Here is an 8,540-nt window from a genome sequence, read left to right as displayed (position 1 = left end):
GACTCCATCTCCTCAGCAACCCACGACCACCAACCATCCTTGCAGCGCCTCACGGCTCTCCGAACCTCAGAGCGAAGGCTGCGGTAAGCCTCCTCATTCTCTGGGATGTTGTAGACGATGAGAGTGGGCCTGTCGCTTTTTCTAAGCCAGCCTGAACACCTCCTCCTTCAGCCAGTGTTTCTGAGGAGGTCTGGACCGTGTGCCCAAAACTGCCATTGCAGTTACATGAGCCACAGTCCTAAACCTCGCCCATTTCCCCTCGAGGAGTGGGGGATGATGCCAACCCCAGCTGCAAGCGATGCTGAAATTCTCGCTTGCAACTTTCATCAGCTAGCTTAGACCAGGCCACTATGGGTTTGAAAGGGGTCCTGGGTTTACACCCACCACCGTAGTGGAAGAATGGCATGCGCATCTTACAGATGACAAATCGATGGTCAGTGGGCAGATCAGCTCCACGGTAGGTCCTGGTGTCAAGGAGATGGGCCCGCATCCGCTGTTCTGTCATTATGTAGTCCAGCAGATGTTTTTGCTTGGACCCGGCATGCATCCATGATGTTGTGTGGATGCGCCAATGCTGGAACAGTGTGTTGGTAATTACAAGCCCATAGCAGCCTCCTGCCGTTGTTATTGAGCTGATCTGTCCCATGTCTTCCAATCACTCCTGACCAGGTGCTAGCATCATGACCAACTCTGCACTGAAATCTCCCAACATGATGATTCTATCCCGAGGGTCCACTTTAGCAAGACCTGTGACAAGAGGTCATAGAAGGCATCTGATTCATAGGCCTTTCCCGCATCCCTTCACGGATGTTCGTCTTCGGTGGGGACATAAATAACTATGACCACCACTCCTCGCCTCTGGTTGATGGGAAGGCAAACCCAAAGTAACCTGGAGCTCACGGCTTCCCACACCTCACCGCCACGCTCCCACGCTGCCTTCATTCTTTTGTTCAGAAGAAGAGCCACTCCCTGTTGTTTGGCAGTCTCCTGCCCCGAGTAGAGGACAGTCCACCCCTCATTGTGGCAAGAGCCAGAGCCGGTCCACCGGACCTCCTGAACACCACAGAGATCCAGGTGGTACTGGTCCAGCTCCCGACAGAGGAGTGGCAGCCTCTCCTCCGCTGTGAGTGTTCGATCATTCCACGTGGCCATCCGTAGCGGCTTTTTGTTGTTTCTGGAGAATCCCCGAGGGTGAGGATTCTGTCTCCTGGCTCTGCCTGAGTTTGGCCAGGAGACGTCATAGACGCCTGTCCCCCCAGGGCCTCCGGCACTAGCTTACTTAAAGATTGAATTCGCGGTTTAGTGGTAATCAGTTGAAGGTAAAGAGGTTTCCAGCCCCTCGCACCCGTCCAGAGCCCCCATTTGGCCGCGGTGGTGGCTACAAAGCGCCATGACACAAAAATGGGGAGGGAACAGTCTTTATTGGCCCTCCCCCCATGGCGCTGCCCACGGCATTGCCCGTCCAGGACCACGCGGTGGTAGGGGGTTGTTTTGCTGGACACACACACACACTTTCTCTCTCACACACACACACACACACACTTTCTCTCTCTCTCACACACACACACACTTTCTCTCTCTCTCACACTCACACACACACACATGCACTCTCTCTCTCTCTCACACACACACACACACTCTCTCACACTCACACACGCACACTCACTCACACACTCACACTCACTCACACACACGCACTCTCACACTCACTCACACACATGCACTCGCTCTCTCACACACACACACTCTCACACTCACTCACACACATGCACTCGCTCTCTCTCACACACACACACTCTCACACTCACTCACACACATGCACTCGCTCTCTCTCACACACACACACTCACACTCACTCACACACGCACTCGCTCTCTCTCACACACACACACACACTCACACTCACTCACACACGCACTCGCTCTCTCTCACACACACGCACTCGCTCTCTCTCACACACACTCACACTCGCACGCTCGCTCTCTCTCACACACGCACGCACGCGCTCGCTCTCACACGCACGCGCTCTCTCTCACACATACACACACTCGCTCTCTCTCACGCACGCACTCGCTCTCTCTCACGCACGCACTCGCTCTCTCTCACGCACGCACTCGCTCTCTCTCACACACGCACTCTCTCACTCACACACGCACTCGCTCTCTCTCACTCACTCTCTCACTCACACACACACTCTCTCACTCACACACACGCACTCGCTCTCACACACACACACTCACACTCACTCACACACACGCACTCGCTATTCTAAGAGAATAAAAGTACTGTGAATGAAGTACATTAAGCCAGTGATTGGTTTCTGCGGGTGTGCATCTCAAAAATGAATTTAGCTGCAACTGATGCATGATGGTCCTCCCCCAGTAACACCTGCATCTGATCTGTTTCTGTCAAACTGGAAAACTGTGGCATGAGGTTTGAGAGTTTGTGGAGGTATCTCTCTCTCACCTCTGTAAATTTCCATGTCACAGTGAGCACAGACTCGTTCTTCCTTTGGGAAGCCATGTTTGTTTGTGTCTGCCTTTTTCTATGGCCACACTGTGATCACTGAGTCTGTTTTTGGTGAGGATCCGTCTCTGTTTTGGATCTCTTACATTGTGCAGATATTCTTCCAGATTATATGTTCTGTTTAGGGCCAGATAACATTCCAATTTGCTTTGGTTTTTACTTTCATTTTCCCAATGGTCCAAATATGAATTTTTGCTTTCTTTTATGATTTGGTTTATTCTGATTTGGTTTTGTTCAGCAGTGCTGGTCTGGAACTGGTGTTTGTTAGTGGGTTTGTGAGCTTACGAGCCAGCTGACAAAGGGGACTGGTTTTAGGCTTCAGCTCTTGGGTTTTAAGGGCTTCATGTTGCAGTGTGTTAGGGGAACTTGAATTTAGGTGTGTCCAAAATTTGAGGGATCGTTTTTCAATATGTATAATAAGGGGGTATCTGCCTAGTTCGGCCCGGCATGCATTAGTAGGTGTTCTTCTCTGAACTCTTAGAATGTTTCTACAGAATTCTGCATACAGGGATTCTATGGGGTGTTTGTCCCATCTCGAGTAATCTGCCAGACAGAGTGGACCCCAAACCTCACATCCGTACAGAGCAATAGGCATTATAATACTATCAAATATCTTACACCAGATAGTTACAGGAATGTCAACTTGGGTAAATTTGCCCTTAATAGCATAGAATTCTCTTCTAGCTTTCTCTTTTAGTGCATTCACTGCCAGAACAAAACCCCCTGTAGCACTGATTTTTAGACCGATGTAGTTGTAGTGTAGGGTGTGTTCTATTGCAGTGTTCCCCAGAGTAAATGTGTATCTGTTGTCCTGTAATCTGGCTTTTTTCTGGAAAATCATAATTTTAGTTTTTTCAGATTGACTGTCAGGGCCCAGTTCTGACAGTAGTTCTCCAGCAGGCCCAGGTGCTGCTGTAGCCCTTGTGCAGTAGATGATAGCAGCACCAGATAATCTGCATAGAGAAGAAATTGAACTTCTAAATTATTTAGAGTAAGACCGGGTGTTGCAGATTGTTCTAGTAGCACTGCTAACTCATTCATGGAAATGTTGAACAGAGTTGGACTCAAACTGCAGCCCTGTCTCACTCCTCGCCCTTGATTGAAGAATTCTGTTCTTAAATTGCCACCTGTTGTCTGAATACAAAGATTTGATAGTGTCGTACATTTTACCCCCAATGCTGGAAATCGAATGCTTTTTTTAAAATCAACAAAGCATGCATACATTTTGCCTTTGCTTTTTTGATGAACGTGCTGGTTGACTATTGTGTGTAGCGTGTGAATGTGGTCGGTGGTGCGATGGTTTGGTAGGAATCCAATCTGACTCTTACTCAAGGCCTGTATCCGGGCTTTCAGGATACAGCAGAAAGTCTTCCCCAGATTGCTGGTCACACAAATGCCTAGGTAGTTATTGGGGTCGAATTTGTCTCCACTCTTATATAATGGGTGTATTAAGCCCATACTCCAGGTGTCGGGAAAATAGCCAGATTGCAGAACCAGATTGAAGAGTTTTAACAAGGCCTCCTGCGTTACTGCTGGACTGTGCTTCAGCATTTCTGTTCTAATGTTGTCTAGACCACATGCCTTTCTGGGTTTTAGTTTAAGTGCATCTGGCAATTCTTCTCTGCTAATATGATAGTCTAAAGGGTTTTGGTTATTTTTTATTGTAGATTCCAACTGATCTCACTCATTTCATGGGCAGCGCCATGGGGGGAGGGCCAATAAATGATCCAACTCATTTCATGCTTTTCTGGTCAGGTGTGAGATTTTCTGGAGAAATTTCTTTTGAATAAGTTTTTAAAGTAGTCTTTCCATAATTCTCCATTTTGTATGGCAATGTCCTGACTGTGTTATTGATTTAGACTGTTCCATTTTTCCCAGAACTGATTAGTATTAATTGAGTCTTCAATTTCATTAAGAGTATTGTATTTGTATAATCCCTGAGTGCTTCACAATAGTTTTGTCTGGTTTCAGATTTGTGTGGCTCTCTGTGTGTTTGGTTAGAGATCTGTCTGAGTAGTTTTCTTTTAATTTTACATTCTTTATTAAACCGAATTTCATCCCCAGTTTTAAGTTTAGTTTTCTTGTTTGTACGGAGTAAATTTGCTTTGAGCACCTTTGATAAATGTCATTTATTTGTTGTACTGCGGAATTTACGTCGATCTTGTTAGCCATAAACAGTGTTGTTTGAAATCTATTGATTAGGTTGGACATTTCTTTGGAGCTAATTGCACTAAGGAATTCTGACTCATATTTTGGGGACCATTTGTATGTTGGGTTTAGTTTGAACAGGTTGCTGGGCCCTTGGTCTGTTCTATGGTGTTGGATTTTCTTTAGGAACACATTAATTTAACAGTGGTCTGATAAGGTAGACTGTGGTCTGAGAGTGAATGCACGTATGTAGGAGGGGTCCATGTCTGTAATGGCATAGTCGACTACACTAACCCCAAGAGCTGAGAAGTATGTGAATTGACCTAAAGAGTCCCCTTGGATCCTACCATTAAGCAAATAAAGACCCAGGCCTCGCCAGAGACACACTAACTCCTTAACGTTTTTGTTGACTGTTCCGTGTTGTAGTGGTGGGGTTTAGATGTGTGTTGGCTTTCAGTATGTGGTTATTCCCGTGGGTATATATAATGTCTGGTTCTGAACCTGTCCTTGCATTTAGATCACCACATAACATCACATTCACCTGGGTCTGGAATTGGCTGGTTTCTGTCTGAAGCTGATCAAAATGATTGTCCTTGTAGTGCGGAGACTCTGATGGTGCACAGAGTCTCCGCACTATATGTAGTGACTCCGTATGTAGGCTGCACAGATGTAAAGGTCCTTATCACAGTCTATGATGCCTTTTTTAAGTTTAAGCCAAACATGTGATGAGTCTTTTTTCATGATTGATAAGCTGTTTTTTAAAGTCTCTTTGTACCGAATGATGACCCCACCAGAGTCTCTTCCGCATTTCACGTTAACAGTTTTTAAGTGATGGCAATAATATTTCCCTGTATCCTAAAGGGCATTCATTGACTGTCCACGTCTGATCTGCACCATGTTTCTTGCAGAATAATGATGTCCTGGTTATAAATGTTTTTCAGGAACTCTGTTTTTAAAGTCTTGGCCCCTAAGATTGTGGAGTAGAGGCCTTGAATATTCCAAGAGTTTATAGTATCTGATAGCCATTTACGTTTTATAGAAGTTAAGTGGTATTATGTAGAATTAATTGCCTTTGATTCCACTGCATCATTTCTCATGCACTCAAAAAAGTAATTTCACTTAACTGAATTGTAGAAAGTTTTATTTAGAAGTAATTTAATGTATTTTATTCAGATTAAGTCAGTATCACTGAGCCAACATAATTTAGTTGGATCAAATTAATGTACTATAGTAATTTGAGCTGAACTTCATTAGGTTCATCAAACTCTATTAACTAAGGTTTATTTAATTAATCTCCTTATGTTGGTCCAATTTAATTTATCTGATTAATTAAGCATAACTGACACTCTTTTTAAATGCCAATATAACAGAACATTAAACATTAAAAAAATCTCCTATTCTCATCTTGCTCAAATGTATAAAATAACACGTAATTTCAACACTTGTTCTCCCTATCCAGTCCCATGTATAGAATGTTCCATCAATGCTACATTAACACCATAAGTATTCATGTAGTCCCAACTCAAATGGATTACGTAAACGTCCGTTTTACAAATTTAAATGGATAAGAGTATGAACAAAGTTCTAGAAATGTGTTGCTTTAATTGAACGAGCATTAAAAAGAGCTTTTGATGATTTACTTAATCAATCATAGTTTTCATTAATTAAGTATTAGCGAGCAGTTTGCGGCAAAGATGCTGCTGCATTTAAACAAATAATAGGTAAATCAAATAGGTAAGTCTAAATCAAAAGTATGTTTATAGTGGAGCTTTAAACTTTACACTGGACTGAATCAAGCCCATATGTCAGAGATTTTACTGCTGCCAGGATCATGCACTGATTTCACAATGTGTTATCATACGTCTGTTATTTTTACACTGGCTAAAACAATTCTTCTCAGGTTCCTGCTCAACCACAATGATGTCATATCCAATATAACTAATTATGAACGCTATACTGACCTTCACAACTTCTCAAACTCATGTCCACCTGTGGGAATCAGCTGTACGATTTTGGTCTCATAATCTGTACTCATGCATGAAATCATAAGAATGGAACGTTAGATAGCCCAGGAGCCAGTTGAGTGTGTTTAGGAACAAAAGTAAGTTATTAGATGCTCCTAATTAAAAAAACTTTGAATCCAGTTTATAAGTGTTCGCTACGTGGGTTTTATGTTTTTGAGTAGTTGCTATAAACTACAACAAACCAATGTGCTGTTCATAGCCCACTTCGATTTTGTCGGTGAACTGATTAGGCTTATCTTTAGCTTTAAGAGTCATTGTTTTATATGGCAGGCTTATGTTTCCCTATAGAGTACAGTAGTCTATGGAGAATGTGTCATGGCTGCCTAGTGTTTTTGCACTTGACAAGTGAATCTGTTGAGTGGAAAGTGATACAGCCTCTAGAGTAACCGATCTTCTAGTCAATCTAGTCGACATGCTTGTGGTGAATATTAGTGTTTTGTAATAGTATTTATACCAGTATCATAGTTTCCAAGACATAACTGCCCTATTTTACTCTGTTTTTTGCTACGTACCACATTGTAGGAACAAGTCGCTTCTTGTTTTGCAATCTGTTGATTTTTAGAGATTGACCAATATTGTTTTTTTGACTGACCGATGCTGATTATTTTTTATGTTTAAGTGTCCGATAACCTACATTTTTTAAATTACCATTTTATGACTCATTCACTAAATCACTCACTAACCTCTGTAGGTGAACAGCCTGTTTTACAAAGCCAGTATGGCACATTGTCAACAAATAATTAATTTAACCCATGTTATTGGCAACATATTTGTCCAAGCCTCTAATTAATTAATGTAACTTCAAATTTAAGGTCTTTTGGAATATAAGGCTTTACGCAATTGGTCTTCCACTGTTTGAAGTCATCTTTGGTAAGGATGCACAATATATCAGCAGCCTTTTTACAGGTTTGAATCAAGTGCAATGCACTGTATTTATAGAAGTAGCTCAGTCATCAAATTAATTTTAAATTGCAAGGTCATTATGCATTTCTTTTTAAATAAAATGAAGTTGGCCATTAAGAATGTAACATTTCTTTATGTAGGCTACATTTGGTAAATTATTTAAACGTTTTAGATGTTCCTTGCAAGTTCCTTGTTTTCTGCAATTGAATCTGTTAAAATAAAAACAATAATGCACTTTACATGACTGATTTAATTTGAAGTGCTCTAGATGTGTCTTTATAAGGTGTGCCTTTTGTTTTTTGTAATCAGACACACACAATGTAGATTTGTTGTTAAATATATTGGTTATCGGCCTCCAAATACACTGAATTATCGTATCGGCCAGAATTTCCATAGTGCATCCCTTATATATTTGTTTTGGCCTCTGTCTAACTTATCGGGAAACCTGATATTAATGAGCCTGTGATCACAGACTGAGCTTGCAGTGAAATCAGAAATAGTAGGTTGACTTTACTTTAGCTAAAATTGGTCTGTGCCTACCGAATTTTGTAACACTGCCCCCAGTGACCAACACTACAAGTGTTGTTGGGCATATTTGCACGTCTGTGCATAGATTTCCAGGTATATTGGGGTGCTGTCCAGCGGCTTTTGCTTTCACTATTGTGCGCTGTCTCCATGTTTATATCCGTGTCTCTTGCTGAACGTGCTTATACGCACTGTATAATATGAAACAGCCTTTCTGTGGGCCCCCCTCCAGTCCAGCCAGGCTCCCCCTTCAAGCTTGGGCATGGGACAAAAGGTCCAGCCCCCTTCCACCAAATGGTGGCCCGGCTCCAGTGTGATCATGTTGGTAATCCGTTAAAGAAAACGAAATGATTATCTGTCTGTTTCTAGTTGCATTGTTTTGTGTTCTTACAGCGGCACAGTGTAGTTGTTTTG

General features: G+C 42.5%; 1 protein-coding gene across 4 annotated transcripts in view; it reads left to right on the top strand.

Annotated features, from left to right (window-relative positions):
• The window catches only part of LOC127630851 (proprotein convertase subtilisin/kexin type 5-like), a 64,003-nt gene that overhangs the window by 7,083 nt on the left and 48,380 nt on the right, over positions 1–8,540 (top strand). The gene's annotated exons all lie outside the window — the stretch shown is intronic.

Source organism: Xyrauchen texanus, chromosome 37 (genome assembly GCF_025860055.1).
Source record: "Xyrauchen texanus isolate HMW12.3.18 chromosome 37, RBS_HiC_50CHRs, whole genome shotgun sequence".
Taxonomy (NCBI): Eukaryota; Metazoa; Chordata; class Actinopteri; order Cypriniformes; family Catostomidae; genus Xyrauchen; species Xyrauchen texanus.
This window is presented reverse-complemented; position numbering and strand designations above follow the sequence as displayed.